Source organism: Bos grunniens, chromosome 11 (assembly GCF_055505025.1).
Source record: "Bos grunniens cultivar Pamir isolate PY7600 chromosome 11, Bosgru_T2T1.0, whole genome shotgun sequence".
In the NCBI taxonomy this organism is placed as follows: Eukaryota; Metazoa; Chordata; class Mammalia; order Artiodactyla; family Bovidae; genus Bos; species Bos grunniens.
In genome coordinates, this window is record NC_141175.1 from 5,958,237 (window position 1) to 5,976,196 (window position 17,960).

General features: G+C 47.1%; 1 protein-coding gene across 12 annotated transcripts in view; it reads left to right on the forward strand.

The window, feature by feature from the left end:
- Window positions 1-17,960, forward strand: part of RAPGEF1 (Rap guanine nucleotide exchange factor 1) — a 137,268-nt gene that overhangs the window by 25,824 nt on the left and 93,484 nt on the right. The window contains exons 1-2 of one of the 12 annotated variants that reach the window (XM_086324471.1): window positions 16,739-16,823; window positions 17,018-17,205. The exons of 10 other annotated variants lie outside the window; for them this stretch is intronic. The gene's annotated coding sequence lies outside the window, so the exon portion shown is untranslated. Of the gene's footprint in view, window positions 1-16,738; window positions 16,824-17,017; window positions 17,206-17,960 lie in introns of those variants that run through there. One more of the 12 variants, XM_086324472.1, reaches the window with a different exon arrangement.

The window sequence follows — 17,960 nt, forward strand, 5'->3', positions numbered from 1 at the left end:
GTTGAAATTTTTCAGTTTTAAAAAATATCCCAAAGAAAAATTTTGATATCCAGGAGGTTTGCATTTTTAGTGACAGTTTGGTTTAGAGAATGTTAATAATAGCTTTTAAATATATAGCATCTTTCTTCCAAAGAGTTCAAAGTATCTCCTATTAAAAAAAAAAAAAGAACAACCTTGTATTTGTCTATCCTCGACGTCCATGATACAGGACAGCAGCACCTATTACCACCTCCTCGTGTCACTCGGGCTTGTGCTAGCGTTAGCTCTGAGAAGGAAGAAGCCAGAGGGACCACAGCAGTGTGCTGTGGTGTGCCTGAAACTGGAGGACCCTTGAGCAGGGTCCCAGGGCACTTGCTGCCCTTTCTCACTGTTATTAACCTAGTAGACCAGCAGTTCGCAGACCCAGTAGGCACCAGAATACCAAAGATAGTGCCCACAGGGCTTCATCAGGTATGGACTCTTTGATCTCCACTTGCCAAAAAGGAAGGGAGGTAGCACCTGACCTGTAGCAAGACAGTTTGATCGCAAGTGTGTGCACAGGTGTGCTTGTATGAACAGAAAAAATAAACTGGGAGGAACGCATGGAAATGTCAGTGATAGTTGTCTTTTGTGGTCAGGTTATGGACAATTTTTTTTCCTTCTTGAAAAAAGTCGGTGGGATGCGAACTTACCATTACCCTTCTAAGTTTCCATCAGTCGACGAGCTAGTTTGGAAAAGGTACTCCTTTCTGGTCCTTTATCAAATCCTGCTTTGAATAAAAAAATGATGAAAGACATTTGAGGGACAGACCAGGAAATTTGAATATGAACTGGGTGGTAGATGGTATTTGGAAACTGTTGCTAAAACCATTGTGTGTTGGTGGTAATGAGTCATGTAGGAGAATGTCCATTTTGGTATCGTCATGCTGAAGTATTTAGGAGGAAAGGGTTAAACTGGCTATAATTTTACTCTAAAATGGTTCAGGTGAGTGAGTGAACACTTGCATATAGGTAAGAAAAACAGGTAATATATGAGATTTGTTATATTTTCTTTAATGTACTTTACTCACTTGGGGGAGAGAAACATTAAAAAAAAAAAAAGCAGTTGCTTTTTATGTCATAATACTTTGTCCTTCAAAAGAATGACTCTTAGCAGACACGGGTGTTTACATGTGGGCTGGGATGCAACACTGTCTCTTACTGCCGTGTGGGCTGGTATCTCCAGTTACTGAGAAGCAAAGCCACATGATCCAATAACACAAATCACCAGTGTTAGAACAGGAATTTAACATTTTACTTACTTTCAAGTTGTCTCTGGTTTTCCTTAGGAAAATGTATGAATGAAAGCTTCTTGACATTTCCACTGGAAGCAGCTGGGTTTACAGACAAAAATGAAAGCTGTTGTGTTGTGTTGTTTAGTTGTGTTCAGAAATGTAAGTGAGAGGGACTGATGGCAGGGATTTCAGAATCCACAGCGAATTGAGGGTAAAAAGAGCAATTAATTACCGCTGATTTCTGGGTCTTCACAGATCCTTTGGACCAGGGGCACGTTTCTGCCAGTGTAGGGATTTGGTTTGTGCACGGGAGATCCCGTACCTGAAGTTTATTCTCCGATCCGGCATCTGTGGATGCTCTGCCAAGGACCCACAATAATGGGTGTGGAGTTTATCTGTTCTTCACAGTTTGTCTTTGTCAGTAAAGGCTATTGATGTTTTGAAACAGTAATTTCAGAACAGTGTTCGGGAGTGATTTTGTGAATCCCCGTCACCACCCTGAGCCTGATGTGAAGTCCAGGCTCAGCACAGACATGAGATCACAGGGACTGACTTGATGGTTCCAGGCTGGAGGGCACGCGGCGTGGAATCAGTGCCTTGTTTTAGGGGCAAGTGAAACGGGGTCTTGGCCTCTTGTGTGGTTGCTGCAGGCTGCTGCAACGGCCCCGGCTCCCTCTGACTGCTGTCCAGCCTGTCTGTTGGCCTGCCATGGCAGACTTTAACCTGAGCCAGACAGTCGTGATTAGGAAGGTCAGATCCAGAATAAATTCTGAAGGGACATTTAAAGGAAATCATTATCTGCTTTTTAGACCATTTATGTTTCTGCTCCCATGTTGTGTAGATCTGGGCAGTTAAGAAACTGAGGTGACAAAATACTAGTTTGAGAAAGATGACTCTCACTGTCTCTGCTTGCTGTCCCCCTAAAAGAGCATTTTACACGCAGTAATGTCTCTCTAATGATTTTAAACAGTGTGAGCTGTAGACTCTTTGAAGGGACCAACGTTACACTCTCTGACTCTTAAAATCCTAGTTTTTCTTACAGCTCTCAAAACCGAAGACTTAAGAAAGAGACAGTACAGCCTTTTTTTGGTTTTTACACTAACGAATACTTGCCATAGTTGATAAATTGGAATCTTTTGTATTACCATGCTGAGTTCTAGCAGGTCCCTGCCCAAAAATATAGGATGGGAGACGGGATAAGGCAGTAGCTTCTATGATTCTCCATGGTCCAGCCAGCCAGAGCCCTGCCCTGTCTTGCTGTCTGACTTTGAACAAGTGAATCTGGTTACTCCATGACCTGATCAAAACCCGAGGGCTGTCTGTCGGGGTTGTGGTTCTGCCCTCCACACCCGCCCAGCATATGGCACTCGGTGGCCGAGCTGAGTGCTGCCTGGCTCCCGGTTCTACCACAGGTGTGCCTGGGGTATGAAAGGCGCTGCGTGGTTCCTGGTGCGTGATAGGTGCTACTGGTGCTGGCCTTCCGGCTTTGCGGTTCTCTGCCCAAAGTAGAGACATTGGGGGATGAAAACACGTACAGCCTCCTGTATCCCACAGCAGTCTGAATTCACAAAGACTAAATTTATCAACAGTTGTTCTCAGTGCAAAAAATTGCTTCACTAAAGGTACTTAAATCGTTTAGTCAGCGTTTGGTTGTTGATGCTTGACCCAGACACCCGGGGAAGCCTTCAGCCTAGAGCTGCACTGAACTTGTGTGGAATACACCTGCTTCCCCTGCTCTCAGAGGACTTCCTTGTTTCTTCTGGTCCTTTTCCAACCCCCAGGAATAACTTGAAGGGTGGCTGACGGTGGTTATTCTGGCTTTGGGGAATACAACATGAGCAGACGTTTCCTTGGGAATTAAACGTTGTGGCTGTAGTTACACAGGGTTATCTCCCTCAGAAAACCCCCCAGTGTGAGGCCACACTGGCATGGCAAATGGAAATATTAATGATTTGCATATTTGTACACAGCTGGGTGTGAGTGAGTGAAACAAACACCCTCAGTGGAAGCACTGACTGTAAAAAATGTGCTTCCCAGGCTGGGCTGCCTATGGGCTTTGCAGCCCCGAGAAGGAGGTGCCTGGCCGGGGTTGGGGTGGGGAGTCACGGATTTGCATAAATTCAGCACGCTCTCTGGTTCCTCTGCCACAGGGGCAGATTTATAATTGTCTGAATTCCAGTCAGCAGCGGTGTTTAGACTTGCCTCTACAAGCTTGTCCCAAGCTGGCTAGTGTGCCAGATCATTACCATTGATGGCTTTTCTGGCTGCAGCTGGAGCTGGCCTCCTTCCCCCCACCACCACCCCCATCTGTTGTCTGCCCTCACTCCATCGCTCTGGGGGCTGCCATGCTCCGGAACATGCTCCAGAACGTGCAGGGCTGGGTGCTGCGCTCCCGGCACCCCACTCAGGGCCTTCCCGCTGAGAGAGGCCAGCCACACGACTTTACGTATCCCAACCTGTTCCCTGATTTCTGTGTGACATTAATAATAGCGCATACCTCAAAGGACTGTTGTGCACAATTAAATGAGATAATATATGTAAGGGGTCATAGCCCTTAGCATACTCAGGCACTTGATGAATCATAGTCATTTGTGTTATCACACGTTGCGTAATAGAACGAACCCTGGTTTTACACAGGTCAGCTATCAGTGGGAGCTTGGCTAACTACCCACTTCCTTCCCTCAGTTGAAGGGATCACATGCCAGATGGTCTCAGAGGTGCCTGGTGAGCTGTGAATCGGTGATCATCCACACCGATCATGGCTGCTCGTGTGTGCGAGCTCCCTTGGTGTTCAGTACCTGCAGAAGGCATGGATGCTGCTGGGCACCGTGGTCCCCGGGGTGCTTTGTATGGTGCTGAATTTCTTTGAAAGTAGTTACTGCAGGACTGGGCATAGTTGAGCTGTTCCTAGTTAACTGGAATATGTTCCTAACCAGGAGGATCCATTTTCCCATCCTGAATAATGTTAAAATGTCTCTTTCCTAATTGCAAAGTGGTTAAGAGTCTGTACACCGGAGCCCAGGTGCCAGGGTTGATGCCTTGGTCTCCCACTTCGAGCTGGCTGATGGTCGGCAAGTTCCTTAACTCTTGGGCCTCAGTTTTCTCCTTTGTAGATAGTACCTACCTCACGGGGTGATGCAAGGATCAAGGGGTTTATGCATGTAAAATACTTAGGACAGTACCAGACAAGTAGTATACATTCAATAAGAGTTTATTATTGTTATTTTTAGGTTAAGTACAGGGAATTTACATTTTATCTTAGGTGAAAAGATGTTATTAAAGAAGAAATTGGAAAAAAATCGACAAAATGCCAAGAGGAGAATGCATCTTGCATGTCTGAAACCTGGTAGGTGAGCCGAAGGACGAGCTGTTTACTGGCCATCTTTCCCAGAGCTGCTGCACTCACATGCGTATTTTCCATATGTGGTCTTTAGCGCTCCCGTAAGGACTGTGACATTCTATCACGTTGCTCTTCCATAACTTGGTAGATCATGCACCCGCTGCTGGATATTGACATTGTTTTCCTCTTTTTGCTGTAAGAGATAAGGTAACAATAAGCAGCTGTATTCATACGTTTGTGATTTGCTAGATGATCTCCTTAGCACGAGTTCTCAAGGTAAAGTTCCCAGTCCAGGAACCTGCTGTGGGCTATTGCTGTGTTGTTTTTCCAAAAGGCATGTATGTGTTAACATTTTCATGAGCGATGCATAAATTTGTCAGGTAGCCACAAGCACATCTGTGTTGAGTGTTGTCATTTTGAAATTGTTTTCCTTATAAAACTTAAACTGGTTTTATTAATGCCACCATGATGCAGGCATGGGGCTCAGAGAAGGGGATGGGAAGTTCAGGAGCCATTGTCAGGGCTAAGAATCTATTTTTGTTTCAAATTTCTGTTTTCCCATGGACTTTTGCATTGGGCTTGGCTCAGTCTCATTCAGGTGTTGAGTTTCACAGAGAAAAGGCATGATAAGATTTCAGGGATTCTCATTTACCATCACAACTTTTTGTCTTTTGCCTTCCAGGGAGCAGTGATTATTAAACACTTTTGATTTCCTCACGTGAAAGGGACAGAGTGAGCCCAGAAATGATACAGTAGCGTCATTAGCGTTAACATTCGCTGTTCAGCAGGGTGACGAAGGACCGACTCTTCCTCTTTCCTGTTCCTGTTGGGGGACGATTCGTTACTATTTCCCCAAATGCTCCTACGTGATTGGGCACCAACCCAAATGTTATTAAAATAGATATGCTGTTAGACTGCTTGCTCCAAAGCTTGCTGCAAGGGCAGTTTGGGTCAACAAGTACAGAACATCAGGATATTACTGTGATGGACAAAGATGATGTCCACACCCGTTCATTGTGGGCTTCCAAGTCGTAATTGGGTGTGACCATGCACAGGCTTCCGGGCAGGAGAACTTTTCAAAGCAAAGGTTATTTAGCATGCTTTTGGAATTAGTCTTGGGCTAGAAAAGAGTGGTAAAACTCTAAAATGATTCCCTAATTTTGCCAGGAATTCGATTTGAAGAAATCGAGGCTTAGAAGTGAAGTGGGACTCCCCTGGCAGTCCAGCGGTTAAGATGCAGCGCTCCCAGGGCAGGGGCACAGGTTCAGTCTCTGGTTGCGGAACTGAGATTCCCCATGCTGCGAGGTGCAGCCAAAAAACAGAGGGAAAAAAAATGAAATAACTTGTCTGAAGTCTTGCAACTACTTTGTGGCTTAGTATCTCCAGCTACTTAGTGGCTTAGTGTTAGGATAGTAGTATAACAGTGATATAATATGTAATAAAGATATATAATGATACAGCATATTGTATATATGATGATTATGTATTTTCTATTTATAAGTATATTTACATGTTATAGAATATATGTTCAATACATTGTGTTTATAATATGTTTTAAGTTGTATCTACCATATGCAAAGTACATGTGATACAACAATAGGTGTAATAATAATACAGTAATAGCGTATTGGGTATAATATTGCAGTAGCGCTGGTAGCTTCTTGTGTGCCAGATCTGGTACTGAGAGGTCTGGACACTTCATGGGCTTCCATTAGTCTTTTGTTGTTGTTGTTAAGTGAAAGATCAAATGTAGGAAATGGAAGCCATAAGTGCGATGGAATTTTTCTCATGAGAAACATGGGGTGTTGTTTTGGGCGTGGATAAGAAAAGGGAAGGAAACTTCGCTTTGTCACCAAATATTTCCAAATTTAGAACAATATCTACCCCTAGCCATTGGTTTTAGGATATGCTTTACCCTGGGAACATGCGTAAAATACATTTCCGTGCTTGGCTATTTCTTTTCCAGCCACATGGAGGGTGTTACCAGTATTTAAGATAATAGCAGTGGCCACTGGCCACTTTATCTCTAGTTACCTTTTGGCAGATACGTAGGACACTTAGTTTTGGAAGTCACATCTTGCTGAAATACCTAGGTCCTTGTGTCTGGGGATTTTGTAGTCTGCAGCTGAGGAATTTGCTTTAGGATGGCTCGTCTTTGTCCGGAGTGGGTAAATTTAAAGAGCCAGGTAGTGAATCTTGTAGGCTTTGCAGGGCAAGAGGCAAAATCAAGCCTGTTATGTAGGTACTTATATGACCAGCTAAGGTGAAACCATTTTATGGCAGATGGGAAAACCATTCTTCCCTTGCAGGCTATATACAAGGAACGTGCAACCGAGAGGCTGACAGGATTCGGGCTGCCGGCAGGCGTGTGCTAACCCTGATCTGCGAGGTCCTTTTGGTTTGATGCTCTCTGCTGTCATCATTCGAAGAAGGCGATGGAACCCCACTCCAGTGCTTTTGCCTGGAGAGTCCCAGGGACGGGGAAGCCTGGCGGGCTGCCGTCTGTGGGGTCGCACAGAGTTGGACACGACTGAAGTGACTTAGCAGCAGCAGCAGCTGTCATTATTACTGGGGAACTCAGAAGCAGGTCACTTGTCAGTCACCAGAACTATTCACGTTTCAAGCCAGAGAAAGGACTTAAATATCACCCTCTAACAGCCTTATTTTTAAAATTGAGATTACTTAAGCTGAACCTTCTGTTTTCTAGCCTATCACACCATTCAGGTCTTTATCTGTAAAAATACAATGAGAAAGAGATCGTGGAAGGTTTGAAGAACCTGGTACTTTGAATATGGAGGCCTTAAATGGTTTTCCTTTACCATTAAATGGGGCACTATAGTAAAAACATTCCACTGTTTCTATACTAATTCACTGATTGACAAACTTTCATCCATTCAACAAACATTCATTGAATGGCTCCTGTGTCAGGCACTGTTCTAGGCACAAGAGATATCTAATGAAAAATTAAGACATCATTGGCTTCTAAAGTGTATAGTTTAATACAAACAGTAAAATATATAATCTGTTAGATGATAGGCATCACAGAAAGAAGGCAGGGAGGGGATGTCAGACTGGGAGAGGGGCTGGTAGTGTTGCAGAGGCTGGAGAGGGGAGAGGGCTCAGCTCTGAGGAGTCGAGTGGGAGGGCCGTGCCATGTGCGCACATGCGCTCTGGAGAACGGGAAGCTCGTGCAGAGGGCCGGGGCCGACACATCGCTGCGAGGCCCGCGTGGCTGGAGCAGACTTGGGAGGGACCAGCGAGATTGAGGTCAGGACGAAGCAGAGCCTTGTGGGTGATGGGGTTTGAAGGGAGGACCAGTGGGATTTGCTCAGGGGTAATGTGTGGGGTGCGAGAGAAGAAGAGGTGTTTTGGTCTGGGCATTTTGTCTTATAAATGGAAGAGTGCGGAGGAGCGGATGGGGACCCGGGCTTAGGGGAGGGGCTCAGGAGCTGCGTTTGGCACAGGTTGAGTTTGGGATGCCAAATAGAGACCTAAAAGAGGTGGTCACTAGGCAGGATGAGTGTTGGAGTCTGGATTTCAGGGAAGAAATCTGGGCCTTTTAGGGTCTTTGACTTTTGAGACTGGATGAGAGAGATTACTGATGAAGTGAGTTAGAGAGGAAACCAGAACCTGAGCCCTGGGGCACCCCAGAATCAGGAGTTTGGGGTGAGGCAGGAGGCGACTCGGAGACTGTGTTGTCCTGGGAAACGGGTGCAGACAGTGTCAGGGGCAGAGGACGAGAGCTGACAGACGATGCTGATTGGGGCTAGTCACGTAAGGACCGAGACTTGAGCACTGGCCTTAGGGCCGTGGCATTCACTGGAGACCTGGACCAGTTTCAGGGTGGTGCTGGAGGTGAAAGGGGATGTGAGAGAGAAAGGCCAGAGAGGAAGTAGACACAGTGGGCACGAGAAGCTCCCTGAGAGCTTTTGCTGCAACACAGAGCAAAGACACGTTGATAGTTGTTGAGGGTAGCAGGGCCAAGGGAGAGCTTTTTTTTTTTCATTATTTTATTTTTGGTTGCACTGGGTCTTCGTTGCTGTGAAAAGGCTCTAGTTAGAGGGTGGGAGCTACTCTATAGCTGCGATGTGTGGAGCTTCTCACTGTGGAGGCTTCTCTTGTTGAGGAGCATGGGCTCAATAGTTGTGGTGCCTAGGCTTAGCTCTGCATCATATGGGATCTTCCTAGACCAGGGATTGACCCTGTGTCCCCTGAATTGGCAGGCAGGTTCTTATCTACTGGACCACCAGGGAAGTCCCAAGGGAGAACTTTTTTAAAGGGAGAAATAAAGGCGTGATGAATGTAGATGTGAATAATTCAGTTCAGTCGCTCAGTCGTGTCCAACTCTTTGCAACCCTGTGGACTGCAGCACGCCAGGCTTCCCTGTCCATCACCAACTCCCGGTGCTTGCTCAGACTCACGTCCATTGAGTCTGTGATGCCATCCAACCATCTCATCCTCTGTCATCCCCTTCTCCTGCCCTCAATCTTTCCCAGCATCAGGGTCTTTTCCAATGAGTCAGCTCTTCGCATCAGGTGGCCAAAGTATTGGAGTTTCAGCTTCAGCATCAGTCCTTCCAACGAATATTTAGGACTGATTTCCTTTAGGATTGACTGGTTTGATCTCCTTGCAGTCCAAGGGACTCTCAAGAGTCTTCTCCAACACCGCAATTTAAAAGCATCAACTCTTCGGTGCTCAGCTTTCTTTATAGTCTAACTCTCACATCCATACATGACTACTGGAAAAACCATAGCTTTGACTAGATGGACCTTTGTTGGCAAAATGATGTCCCTGCTTTTAATATGCTGTCTAGGTTAGTCATAGCTTTTCTTCCAAGGAGCAAGCATCTTTTCATTTCATGGCTGCAGTCACCATCTGCAGTGACTTTGGAGCCCAAGAATATAAAGTCTCTCAGTGTTTGCACATCTGTTTGCCATGAAGTGATGAGACCAGATGCCATGATCTTAGTTTTTTGAACGTTGAGTTTTAAGCCAGCTTTTTCACTCTGCTCTTTCACGTTCATCAAGAGGCTCTTTAGTTCCTCTTCACTTCCTACCATAAGAGTGGTATCATCTGTGTATCTGAGATTATTGATATTTCTCCCAGCAATCTTGATTCCAACTTGTGCTTCATCCAGCCCGGCATTTTCCATGATGTACTCTTCATATAAGTTAAATAAGCAGGGTGACAATTTACAGCCTTGACGTACTCCTTTCCCAATTTGGAACCAGTCTGTTGTTCCATGTCCGGTTCTAACTGTTGCTTCTTGACCTGCATACAGATTTCTCAGGAGGCAGGTCAGGTGGTCTGGTATTCCCATCTCTTTAAGAATTTTCCACAGTTTGTTGTGATCCACACAAAGGCTTTGGCATAGTCAATAACACAGAAGTAGATGTTTTTCTATTGTTTTCCTGTGTATTCTATTGCTTTTTCTATGATCCACCAGATGTTGGCAATTTGATCTCTGGTTCCTCTGCCTTTTCTAAATCCAGCTTGAACATCTGGAAGTTCATGGTTCACATACTGTTGAAGCCTGGCTCGGAGAATTTTGAGCATTACTTAGCTAGTGTGTGAGATGAGTGCAACTGTGCAATAGTTTGAACATTCTTTGGCATTGCCCTTCTTTGGGATTGGAATGAAAACTGACCTTTTCCAGTCCTGTGACCACTGCTGAGTTTTCCAAATTTGCTGGCATGTTGAGTGCAGCACTTTAACAGCATCATCTTTCAGGATTTGAAATAGCTCCACTGGAATTCCGTCACCTCCACTAGCTTTGTTCATAGTGATGCTCCCTAAGGTCCACTTGACTTCTCATTTCAGGATATCTGGCTCTAGGTGAGTGATCACACTATCGTGATTACCTGGGTCATGAAGATCTTTTTTGTACCGTTCTTCTGTATATTGTTGCCACCTCTTCTTAATATCTTCTGCTTCTGTTAGGCCCATACCATTTCTGTCCTTTATTGTGCCCATCTTTGCATGAAATGTTCCTTTGGTATCTCTAATTTTCTTGAAGAGATCTCTAGTCTTTCCCATTCTATTGTTTTCCTCTGTTTTTTTGCATTGATCTCTGAGGAAGGCTTTCTTATCTCTCCTTGTTATTCTTTGGAACTCTGCATTCAAATGGGTATATCTTTCCTTTTCTCCTTTGCCTTTAGCTTCTCTTTTCTTCTCAGCTATTTGTAAGGCCTCCTCAGACAACCATTTTGCCTTTTTTTGCATTTCTTTTTCTTGGGGATGATCTTGATCATTGCCTTCTGTACAGTGTCACCAACCTCCATCCATAGTTCTTCAGGTACTCTATCAGATCTAATCCCTTGAATCTATTTGTCACTCACTTCAGTTCAGTTCAGTTCAGTCTCTCAGTCGTGTCCGACTCTTTGCGACCCCATGAATTGCAGCACGCCAGGCCTCCCTGTCCATCACCAACTCCCGGAGTTCACCCAGACTCACGTCCATCGAGTCAGTGATGCCATCCAGCCATCTCATCCTCTGGCGTCCCCTTCTCCTCTTGCCCCCAATCCCTCCCAGCATCAGAGTCTTTTCCAATGAGTCAACTCTTTGCATGACGTGGCCAAAGTACTGGAGTTTCAGCTTTAGCATCATTCCTTCCAAAGAAATCCCAGGGCTGATCTTCAGAATGGACTGGTTGGATCTCCTTGCAGTCCAAGAGACTCTCAAGAGTCTTCTCCAACACTTGTAAGGGGTTTGATTTAGGTCATACCTGAATAGTGGTTTTCCCTACTTTCTTCAATTTAAGCCTGAATTTGGCTATAAGAAGGTCATGATCTGAGCCACAGTCAGCTCCTGGTCTTGTTTTTGTTGACTCTATAGAGCTTCGCCATCTTTGGCTGCAAAGAATATAATCAGTCTGATTTCGGTGTTGACCATCTGGTGATGTCCATGTGTAGAGTCTTCTCTTATGTTGTTGCAAGAGGGTGTTTGCTATGACCAGTGTGTTCTCTTGGCAAAACTCTGTTAGCCTTTGCCCTGCTTCATTTGTACTCCAAGGCCAAATTTTCTTGTTAATCCAAGTATCTCTTGATTTCCTCCTTTTGCATTCCAGTCCCCTATGATGAAAAGGACATTTTTTGGGGGTGTTAGCTGTAGAAGGTCTTGTAGATCTTATAGAGCCGTTCAATTTCAGCTTCTTCAGCATTACTGGTCGGGGCATAGACTTGGATTACTGTGATATTGAATAGTTTGCCTTGGAAACGAACAGAGCTCATTCTGTCATTTTTGAGGTGGAACCCAAGTCCAAGTTGCATTTTGGACTCTCTTGTTGACCATGATGGCTACTCCATTTCTTCTAAGGGATTCCTGCCCACAGTAGTAGATATAATGGTCATCTGAATTCAATTAACCCATTCCAGTCCATTTTAGTTCATTGATTTGTAAAATGTCGATGTTCACTCTTGCCATCTCCTGTTTGACCACTTCTAATTTACCTTGATTCATGGACCTGATATTCTTGGTTCCTACGCAATATTGCTGTTTACAGCATCAGACTTTACTTCCGTCACCAGTCACATCCACAACTGGGTGTTGTTTTTGCTTTGGCTCTGTCTCTTCATTCTTTCTGGAGTTATTTCTCCACTTTTCTCCACTAGCATGTTGGGCACCTACTGACGTGGGGAGTTCATCTTCAGTGTCTTATCATTTTGCCTTTTCATCCTGTTCATGGGGTTCTCAAGGCAAGAATACTGAAGTGGTTTTGCCATTCCCTTCTCCAGTGGACCACATTTTGTCAGACCTCTCCACCATGACCCATCTGTCTCAGGTGGCCCTACATGGCATGGCTCATTGTTTCACTGAGTTAGACAAGGCTGTGGTTCATGTGATAAGCTTGATTAGTTTTCTGTGATTGTGGTTTTCATTCTGTCTGTCCTCTGTTGGAGAAGGATAAGAGGTTTACGGAAGCTTCCTGATGGGAGAGACTCACTGTGGGGGAGACTGGGTCTTGTCCTGATGGGCAGGGCCATGCTCAGTAAATCTTTAGTCCAATTTTCTGTTGATGCGCAGGGCTGTGTTCCCTCCCTGTTGTTTGACCTGAGGCCAAACTATGGTGGAGGTGAAGATAATGGCACCTCCTTCAGAAGGTCCTGTGCATGCACTGCTGCACTCAGTGCCCCTGACCCTGCAGCAGGCCACCGCCGACCACACCTCCCCCGGACACTCCCGGGCAAGTCTGGGGCAGTCTCTTGTGGGGTCACGGCTCCTTTCTCCTGGGTCCTGGTGTGCACAAGGTTCTGTTTGTACCCTTCAAGAGCCTGTTTCCCAGTCCTGTGTAAGTTCTGTAATCAAATCCCACTGGCCTCCAAAGTTAAATTCTATGGGGGTTCTCGGTCCCTTTGCCAGATCCCCAGGTTGGGAAATCTGTTGTGGGTCCTAGAAATTTCTTAACAGTGTGAGAATTTCTTCAATATAGTTGTTCTGCAGTTTGTGGGTCATCTGCTCAGAGGCTCCATGGTGGGGTTAATGGCGACCTCCTCCAAGAGGACTTAAGCCACAGCCTGTTTAACCCAGGTAGGGGCACCCAGAGCCCATGCCCCAGTGGCAGGCCAGTGCTGATCCCGACCTCCACAGGAGACTCAAACACAGGTCTGGCCCAGTCTCTGGGGTCTTTGGGTTCTGGTGTGCACAAGGTTTTGTTTGAGCCCTCCAAGCGTCTCTGGCGGGTATGGGGTTTGATTCTAAACATGATTTCACCCCTCCTACTGTCTTGCTGGGGCTTCTCCTTTGCCCTCGGACATGGGGTATCTTTTTTTGGTGGGATCCAACATTCTGCTGTCAATGGTTGTTCAGCAGCAAGTTGTAATTTTGGAGTTCTCGCAGGAGAAGATGAGTGCACCTCCTTCTACTCCACTGTCTTTGAGGATAATCCAGTAGAGAAGGAAAAATTGAGGACTGGGGAATTCCTGGCAGAGAGAGACGCTATAGCAGCTGTGTGTTTTGAGTACCACTCTAGCACTCAGTCAGTGCTAACAAGTGGCCCCAGTGTTTAGTGACCCAGCGATGCCTTAATTTAGTTCATGCTTCTGAAAGGGGTGATTTAGGCTGAAGTCCTGGGCTCAGCTGGGGTCCCTCTTGTGTCTGTGGTCAGCTGCCTGGAGGCTCACCTCTGCCCCAGCCGGGGCCTGAAGTCACTCACCTGGCAGCTGTAGGCTTCCTGGAGAGCAAGGTGCACACGGCCTCCTGAGGCCCCCAGGGTCAGAACCGGCACGGTGTTGCCTCCGCTTCATCTTGTTGGTAAAAGCATGTTTCAGGACAGCCCAGATTCAAGATAAGAGAGAGACCCACCTCTGGATGGAAGGCCCTTGAAGTCGAAGGGGATTACTGTGGCCATCTTTGCAAACAGGTCTGGGAGCCAAGTGTATTGCATTTGAGCCTCCCAAGAGTTGTGTGTGATGGGTATAGTATTTTATCTTCATTTCACAGATGGGGGAACAGGGTCAGTGAGTGTCTGGTGACTTGCTCAGGATCACACAGCTGGTCGGGGGCAGAGTTGGGGCCCAAACCTTGCTTTCTGTGGTCTTCCCTCTGCCCCCCCGTCCTGAGACTGTGGGTGCACAAGCAGACTGGAGTGCTGCTTCCTCTCTTTGTTGGGCAAGGGAATAACATTTTTGAAGATGATTATCTCATAATTAAGATGGACTGAGGGAGGCAGTTATATTGTTGTGGTTTGCATGTTTACTGTGGGGATTGGCCAGCTGTGTTTATTAGAATCCCATTGAGGTCACAGTGGTGTATGTAATTAGGACCTTGACTGACACAAAACGTACGTGTCCGCTGTCAGCCGGACCCTCACTGCGCTTTGACAGACTGTGCACGCCGTTTCTCAGCTGGCTGTCCTGCTCCTTGTAGCGCTTGTCCACATAGTTGCCCCGGTCCTCAGGACCTGCTTCACAGCCCCGGTGCCTCCAGGCTTTCTGGCCTCCCGTGTGTACCGTTATCCCTGCCTCTGCCCTCTGTCCCTGACACAGACACCCTGCTTCTGGTCCAAGGTCAACTGCCTCTGCCAAAGTCTGCCTCCCTCCAGAACCTGTTGTGGTTAACATTTGTCTCCTCACCCAGCTGGACTTCGCACTTTCCAGAAGGTAGAAAAATTAGCCTTAGCATCAGGGAACTTCGGCTCTGCCGCTGGTTGGGTAGCCTCCAACAAGTCATTTCCCCTGAGGTTCCTGAACCTGAGACCTGAGTGGACAAGCAAAGGCATCTCAGAGACCTCTCAGACAGAGTGAGGTCTGCTTGCGTTCACGGAGGAAGCCCTTGGCCTAGGGCTCAAATGCAATCAGCTCCTGGCGCAGTGGCTGCCAGGGCGTCCTGGGTCCTGTGTATGACAGCCCTCTGTCTGCTGCAAGAGGAGCAGCCTTCTCTCAGCCCTGCCATCACTCCAGTGCCTGGACTCTGTGGGCCCCGGGGCTCCAGCAGCTGCCCTTCACTTAGCTCACTGGGGAGACAGCTGGAGTCAGTCTGGGTGCTGGTTCTACAGTCTCAGAAGATACTTGGTTGGAAAGCAAAGACCACGGGGAAGATACTTTTTTAAAGCTCTCATTGGATAAAGGGAGTACCTTAATGAGTAATTAGGTTAAACTGAGCACTGCAGGTCTCAGTAACCTTGCTTACAGGGAGCCCAGGAGCTTCGCTCTCCCGTGAAGTCCCTGGGCTGGGGTTCCTCCAGCGGAGCGAGAGGGAGAGCCTCCCTGGAGGGGGGCCTGGGGCAGTGGGGGGCCCGCCTGTCAGCCCAGAGGCCCCAGTGCAGAGCTGCTCTGTACTCTCACGTGCTTTGCTGTAGGAGGAAATCATCCTGCTACTAATCATGAAACCTTGGGGAAATTATGTAATTGCTGTCAGCCTCAATTTGCTCATCTGTAAAAATGAAGACAGCTAATAACCCCTACCTCATAGAGTACAAGGAGGTGTGAACAAAGGATGGAGTTAGCTACGATAATGACTGTGTAAAATTCCCCTTTGTCTTACGTTATAAATCATTGAGTGAAGATTTTTCATACTTTATGGTCACTCTGTGCTTCCAAGATGTGTGCTTGTAATATTTCTTACTCATTCATTCACTGAGTTGGTATTTCTCTACTTCCTACATAGGGGCACAGCATGCTATTTCTCTCTGCTCGGGTTATGATGACCTGTTCATTTCCCAGTGGCATCACCATATTCAGAGCTGTAGTTTGCTGAGTTCGTATTTCAGTGAAGTTGCTTACCTGGGGGCTAGTTTCTGAAGTCAGGTCATAAGGGAAACATTGCCTGTAGTCAAAATTACCCTTGAAATCCCCTCAATCATCTATAATAAGCAGTCTACATTAGGGGAGTCATCAAATGTTTTCTATAAAAAGCCGTATAATCAATAATATGGGCTTTGCAGGCTGTGTATGGTCTCTGTCACATATTGTTCTTCTTTTTTTTTTTTTTTTTACAGTCCTTTATAGTGTTTGTTTTTTTTTTTTAAACACAAACCTCTGGGAGATAGTGAAGGATAGGGAAGCCTGGCGTACTGCAGCCCATGGGTCACAAAGAGTTGGACATGACTTAGTGACTGAACAACAGCAATAATGTAAAAAAGCATCTCAGCTCTGGGCCCTTTGAAAACAGGCCTTGGTCTGCACGAGTCACCTGTGGTTAGCAGCCTCCAAAGCAGCCCCAGGGACCCTGTCTCTTGGCGCTCACAAGCCCAGGTGCAGTCCATCTCGTCTTGCATCAGGGCTGGTCACGTGACCAGTAGACTATGGCACAAGCGCTAGATGGCTGTCACCTCTGAAGGTCAGTGTGTTCTCTCTCTCGGATCTGCTGCTCTGGGAGAGACAAGCTGCCCTGTCGTGAGGAGAGGCTCCTGGGTGAGGAGCTGAGGCCCCTCCTGCTCGCAACCTGGGGGTGAGCTCAGAGACGGCCCTGGTCAAACCCCAGGTGACGCAGCTCTGGCCGCACCTGAGACCGTGAACCAGAACCACCCGGCTCACTCAGATCATTCTGTCTTTTGATGATTATAAAATCCTCAGCAGTGAAAGGGGGAACAATGAGAGGTTTAAAGAAAAGAAAGGCTGCTTGCCTGCAGAGTTTAATCCATTCCTTTTAATATTTAGTGTTTTTACCAATTATCCATGTCAACAAAATCTGTTTATGGCTAGGATGCCTAAGTTACCTGAGAGTATGATGAAGCTCTTCCCAGTGGACCAGACCCTGAAGGGACCACTTAATCCACAACAGCTCTCGCTGAGGTGAGTACGGGGAGCCAGACGTCTCCTCAGATCCTGCTCTAATCAAGGCCTTCTCCTTGGCCTCTAGAAGGCCTCTTCTTGGCGTCCTCCAGCATTTGTGCTGGCGCTCTGCTATCACACAGCGCTGCACTTGTGGTCTGCAGGGACCTTGTACTCCCCACCAGATAGCTCCAGCTGGCTCTGCTCTGTTTCAGCTTTGCCCAGAGGACCTTCTGCCCTTGACGGCTCTTCCACAAGCAGCTGACCGTTGACCTGTGTCTTGTGACCTGCCTTGGAAGGATGAGCTGGGCCAGTTGGTTCTGGCTCAGGAATTTGAACCAGGACTCAGCGACAGTCTAATCACTGGTGGGCATTTGAGCTAAAGAGTCCTAAAGAATTGGAGGTAGGCAGCCATGATGTGCTCCTGCTTTATGAGTCGTGGCTCAGAGGAAGCATGCATACACTAGTGAATTGCAGAGCATGTGAGAAGTGCTGTGGGAGGCAGAGGAAGGGGATCAGGAGTACCAGCTCCGAAGGGTCAGGTTGCAGAGGTAAAGCGGGCGGGCAGGGTGGCCTTGTTGGGACGGTGAGGTTTGCATCAGGACTTGGAGAAAGGGGGTTGGCTCAGCGTGTACCTGGGGGACAGACATTCCAGGAGGCGGAATGGTAGGTAGGTGTGTTCACGGAGGTGTGAGAGGCTGGGATGACTGGCCAGAGAGGGAAGATCCTCTTGGGCTTTGAGGACCATTGTGAGGACTTTGACTATCATCCCGAGGGCAACGGCAGGTGTTGCAGAGCTCTGAGCTGAGCAGTGAAACCATCTGGCTTCAGTTTTCCTAGGCTTTCCCAATGGCTCATCAGGTAAAGAATCCACCCGCAACGCAGGACACACAGATGTGGGTTCAATCACTGGGTTGGGAAGATCCCCTGGAGGAGGAAATGGCAACCCATTCTAGTGTTCTTGCCTGAAAAATCCCATGGACAGAGGAGCCTGGCAGGCTCCAGCCCATGGGGTCACAGAAGAGTGGGACATTACTGAGCGCACACACACAGGATCACTCCATTGTGCGTGTAGGGGAATAGAGAAGCCCTGCTAGAAGCTGGAGCAGGGTCTGGAGAGCTGCCACACGACGATAGAGGGCAGGTGGGTCTGAGGGA